We start from the raw sequence: 6,059 nt of genomic DNA, 5'->3' as shown, positions 1-6,059 counted from the left end.
GCTGTAAATATTTTTATTCAGCATACCGAGGTTCATTTGACAGGTCCCCATACTATTGCCTCTGCTGAGCTGGGCACATTTCATTTCTTCTTCAGGCCTTGGCAGTGTTGAAGTGGTTTGCTCTATATAACAATGTTCTATGCTGTATGGCAAAGGATATGAATCAAATAATGATCAACAGTCTCTTGTCATGGCTGTAGAAATGTGTGCTTCTCTACTTGACTACTTCATTCTCCCAATGGAATGGGGCTTCCCCACCCCATTTTGATTCTTCAGTTTGATTGTCTTATACCAGAATAATAATATTATCTTTTAAACTAGCACCATGTTAGTTTTGTCTTTGATGCAAAGACTTGGTAGAATTAAAGAATTGGAGGAGATCTCAAAAATTAACTGGGAGAAAAGTGAGCCTGAGTGATCTAGATATTTCCTGAAATGGTGGTTATTTGTCCTTGAGTAAAAAGCTTACATTTTATCTGGGGAATGCATTTCCATCTTATAATTTCAGTGCTGTGATAAACTGTATTTAATCTTGGTAACAATTTATCATTAGAGATCCCTCAAGAAATTTGTACTTGCTCTTATTAAGACTAAAATTTCAAGAAAACTAGTGCCCATTCAAAGGAGTAGCAGCAAAAATCATTATAGTTATTAGAATGGCGAACACTTTCATGGCGAACACTTTCAAAGGTACAATGAAAAGAAGCAGAGTGTTGGTGAGCCCTGGGTTCAGGAGAGTTGGCTTTGAACTTCTAGTTGGTCATTTGCTAGCTGTGAGGTCTTTGACCAAGTCAGTGCACCGCAATATGCTTCAATTTTCAGCTAATAGTTACAGGGGTCCTCAAACTAGGGCCGCAGGCCAGATGCGGCAGCTGAGGACGATTATCCCCCTCACCCAGAGCTATGAAGTTTCTTTATTTAAAGGCCCACAAAACAAAGTTTTTGTTTTTACTATAGCCCAGCCCCCCAACAGTCTGAGGGTATTTAAAAAGTTTGAGGACTCCTGGAAATCTTGATTTAATCCATATGGATAATTTTCAGTGTGATGTGGAAACTCGTATTCCTTCCATTAATATGCCCCCACAACTTCATCTATAATTTGTAGTTTTGGAGTGTGCCCTGGGTATGGAAGGGTTAAGGGATCTGTCTTTGGCCACACAGCAGATAAAATATCAAGGACAGAGTTTGAACCTTGGTCTTCCTATCTCTAAGTCTAGCTCATTAGCTGTCTCTCAAGCTATTAAAAAGGATGATATGTAGTATCCTGCTTTACTATCTTTGATGATATCTGATAAATCAACAAAATTAGTGTTTCCCACCTATTCTGCGACAATTCAAGGTGTCTCTAGTTATTCCAAGTATTGCTGTGAAATTCTCAAAGAAAATTCTCAAAACAGAATTAATTTTAGTTGACTTTAACTTAAAAAGCAATAAATTGTAAGCCTTTTCAAGATTGGGGTATGTGGATAATAGCAAATCAAACTACAAGAGGTGGTTGCAGATGTTCAGGAGTTGGGGAATTATCAGTGCAGATAAAGTCTTTCTTTGGCATTTCCTTGTGTCCATGTAATCTACCCTCTGACAATTGGGTTTTTTGACATTCAGTTGTTTGTGGAAACCTGACAGTAGAATTGGTTCTGGTGTGTCTACCTGGACCCTTTACATCCTTTTTATGGGTTAGACCTTACATTACAGTATGGAAGACAAACTTCACTTTGCTAGTAAGAGGTCCTGAGGCTTCATAGGGTATGAGGATCATCTTGTACTCTTAATCCATCATTTCAGTGATTTTTGAATCATACTAATTTTCATTCTAATCTAGCCTCCAGCCCATCTGTACTGTAGTTGTAATAAAACTATTAAATGAATCTGCACACATTCTTTAATTTGTTATTGACTATAACATTGACATTATCATATTTCTTGTAAGGTTAAGAGTATAATCACTGTGCTGAAAATTTATTTTCATTTATTTTCCCCCTCAAGAAATGCTAAGCCATTGCACTATGGAGGGAATGAGTTAGACAAATAAAGGACTGTTAGGAGGAGAGCTCATTTTCATATGTTGCTAGGAAGTACAGTGGATAAAATACTAGATTTGGAGTTAGAAAGACTGAGATTAAATCCTAATTTACTCACTAGTTGTATGATCCTGGTAAAGTCTCTCAATCTCTTTCAATCTGAGTCAATCAGGACCTAAACAATGACCAAATGGGGCTTGGCCTAGGCCAATTAGAATCATGTTGGTTTTGATTTAAGGCCTGATCCTTAAGAAAGAAATCTAGCCAGTAAACCTGAAGATGATTTTTTGTACATTTTCCCAATTGCAAATGAAAAAAAAAAGATAACAAAGAGAACTTCCTTGGACACTTTAAATTATAAAAATTTAGAGTCAGTAGGATCCTTAGAAATTATTTTGTACAGCTCCCTCAATTTGCAAATTAGGAATCTGAGATTGAGAGATGCTATGACTTATTCAAGTTATATTGCATGTTTCTGTCAGAAGAGGAGCAAGAACTCAGATTCAATGCACTTTCTGTTGTATCATGTGTCCTTGTTTGACTTGCCTATTCCAAGAATAGCAGAATCGATACTACTATAGGGCACACATTTTCTCATTTGATTACATTTTGTTTGTGGCAGGAGTTTGAGAATGGGGCTTCCAAAACTGAACTAGACTCAAAAGGACTCGTCAGTGGTAATTTTGATCCCAACAATATAACACATAATTTGAAGTGATTTAAAAGCTGGTATAATTGCTCACTTTCTGCATCTATTGATATAATCATATTATTTCTGTTAGTTTGGTTATTGATGTAGTCAATTATGTTACTAGTTTTCCTAATATTGAATCAGCCCTGCATTCATGGTATAAATCCTATTTGGTCATAATGTATTATCCTGGTGATAAGTTGCTGTAATAGCTTTGCTAATAATTTATTTAAAATTTTTGCATCAATATTCTTTAGGGAAATTGGTCTATGACTTTCTTTCTTTGTTTTGACCCTACTTGGTTTAGGTGTCAGCACCATATCTGTGTCACAAAAGAAATTTGGTAGCATTCCTTCTTTCTCTATCTTTCCAAATAGTTTGTATAGCATTGGAATTAATTGTTCTTTAAATGTTTGGTAGAATTCACATGTAAATCCATCTGACTGGAGATTTTTTCTTAGGGAGTTCGTTAATAGCTTGTTCAATTTCTTTTTCTAAAATGGGACTATTAAAGTATTTTATTTCTTCCTCTGTTAATCCGATAATTGCCCACTTTCTTTTAAATATTTTCAAAAGAAAATAGTACTATATTGTGGAACTTTCCACATGGCAATAGAGATATTGTTATCTTCAAAATGAGAGCCCTGTTTGTGATCCAAATGATTTAGTTATAAAAAAAACACTATTTCATTCAGTTCAACAAATATTTATTAAACTCCTATGTACAATGCACTAGTCTTGTTAGGGTTTATTATTATAAATAAATCTATATAATTACATTTCATGGTTGAGCATCTCAAGCTCCAGGTGTCCATAAGTCAGGTTCTGTTTTGGAAGCCTCCTCTGAAAAATCTCACTCTTTGGACTCTTCAGAAAAATGGTTGTTAGTCTGATCAATTTACAACTCCTTCCCCTTCCTCCCTTTATAATCCTAGAGCAAAAGGGTCACTATTTCCCTCCACTCCAAGAAATCAATTCCTACCCAATCCATAGACTTGACCACTCATCCTCAAAGATGTATGAAGTTTCCAGACTCCAGAGATCTCCCCATTCTCTTAATGAAGTATTAATAGGTCAGGAGATATCTGGAAAAGGAAAATTGATCAAAAGTCCTAAACAAAGGCTCACCTTCTGGTAATCATATCAAGCCAATTAGACTCCATTCAAAAGCCTCTACAGAATATATATATATATATACACACACACACACACAACAGAGAGTTGTATACTAATGATTGCACTGAGGTCGTTATCATGGGATGGTAGAGTAAGGACATGGAAGGAGTAAGATATAAACAGACTGAAAAGATGGGAGTGCCATAAAGCCAAACACATGCACATACACCCACGTACTCCCATATCCATCCATACACATGTACATATATGCATATGTGATATGTGTGTATACATGTATATGCTACAAACTCAAAGATGACATGTTTCTGTGTATTCTCAGTTACAAGAATGGCATTTTTTTTCATTATAGGATTGTTTTTTGTCATATTCAATAATATATTTTCCTTTGACATAGAACTGTATATATCTTTAAGATAAATTCATATATTGAGAGGACCTGAAATTCAGAAGAAACTAATTTAGGTTTTAAGAGAGAAGTTAATGAAATTCTAGAATTTTAATGCTGTTATGGACTCTGAGAGTCATCTAGTCCACTCCATAGCTCCAGAAAAGATTACACTTCATTTATTGCTGACTTTTATTGGCTTCAGGAAAGGAGATTCCATTGCTTGCCTCTTCAACTATTTTTATTGCTTTTAATCCTCAATGATGAGGTCCCAGCTGAGGGGATGGTATATTGTAAACTCCAGAAACAATGTTTAAGTCATTTAACATATGTTTATCTGTGTATATTTTCCCTACACACACATTTGTGACATATGTAGAAGATAGGATTGAATCATTCTATTTCAAATTATTATTTTTGTCATCACATAGCAAAGTAGATTAATAATCCCTTAGTATTCACAATATTTTAAAGCTATTCTGAGCTCCCCATGCTGGACTCTGGCCAATTCTGCTGTCACCAACTAAGAGAATAGTAAGATAATGGAAGATTCTCCTTGTGATAGTTTATCATTAGGATCACAGCCTTGCCACTCACTTCTGTATTGATATTCCATTTTCTTTGTAGCAAGCAAATATCATGTCCTCTCTATGCTCATTCAATTGTTTACAGAATAAAATACATTTTGGTTTGTGAAATTTGGAGATACGAGTATTTTGCAGATAGATAATTTTTGGATAATTGTTTTGTTACTGAATCCAGCTAGATACATCTTAATACATAACACCTACTTTTATAATTGCTATCAGTTTTGCCAAATTGTTATCTCTGAGACATTCCTATTTGGCTAACAGAGTTACTCTGTAATTGTTCATCTATATGAAGCAGGACAGTTAGCTAACTGTTAGCTGTTATCACTGGGGACAATTGATTGTTTCTTGCTGAAATCCAGATTCAGTTCCCGGCTCTGGCTTAAAAAACTACAACAACAACAAACTTTCTAAAGTCACCTGTGTTCTGAACTAGATTTGCCCTCTGTATTCTACACCCAGAAACTCTACAACACGCATCTCTCCCTTAATAATTCATGGTTACATGACTCTAAACTTTACAAAAATCTTTTTTTTTGTGCAACAATCCTGTGAGTTGTGAGTCACAAATATTATTTCCTGTATTTTATAGGCAAGGAAACAAAAACAGAAAGATTTAATAACTACTTCAGGGTTACAAAGTGATTGTGAACGTTGGAATTTTCCATGACTTTTCATTTTTTCCTCCTCTCTCTACACTTCTCTCCTCCCCTCTTCTCCTCTCTTTTCCCTTCCCCTTTTCTCCTCCCTCCCTCCTTCCTTCCTTCCTTCCTTCCTTCCTTCCTTCCTTCCTTCCTTATGAGGGAGGAAGGAAGAAAGGAGAAAAGGGGAAGGGAAAAGAGAGGAGAAGAGAGGAGAAGAGGGGAGGAGAAAAGTGTAGAGAGAGGAGGAAAAAAAAGTCATAGAAAATTCCAATGTTCACAATCTGCTTATGATACCACGATATCATACTGTGACTCAAATGTGGATGTAGTTTCATGTGTTTCCCTTTCTTCCATCCCTAGTCTTGGCTTGTAGATTGCCTCCCTTTTCTACTACTTCTACATCATATTTAGAATGATCTTCACCAACTGTTATAATTCTAATTGTTCAAGGCAACTCCTTTACTTAATTCATGACAGAGCTTTTTTTCTGTTTTGTATCCTTTTCTCCTTAACTAATTCCTTTGCTCCAGCATCTGTCCCTCTTTCAAACTTTTACTCATCTCTCTATGCCAATTGATCTTTTCTCTTACT

Source organism: Sarcophilus harrisii, chromosome 1 (assembly GCF_902635505.1).
Source record: "Sarcophilus harrisii chromosome 1, mSarHar1.11, whole genome shotgun sequence".
Lineage (NCBI taxonomy): Eukaryota > Metazoa > Chordata > Mammalia > Dasyuromorphia > Dasyuridae > Sarcophilus > Sarcophilus harrisii.
This window is presented reverse-complemented; position numbering follows the sequence as displayed.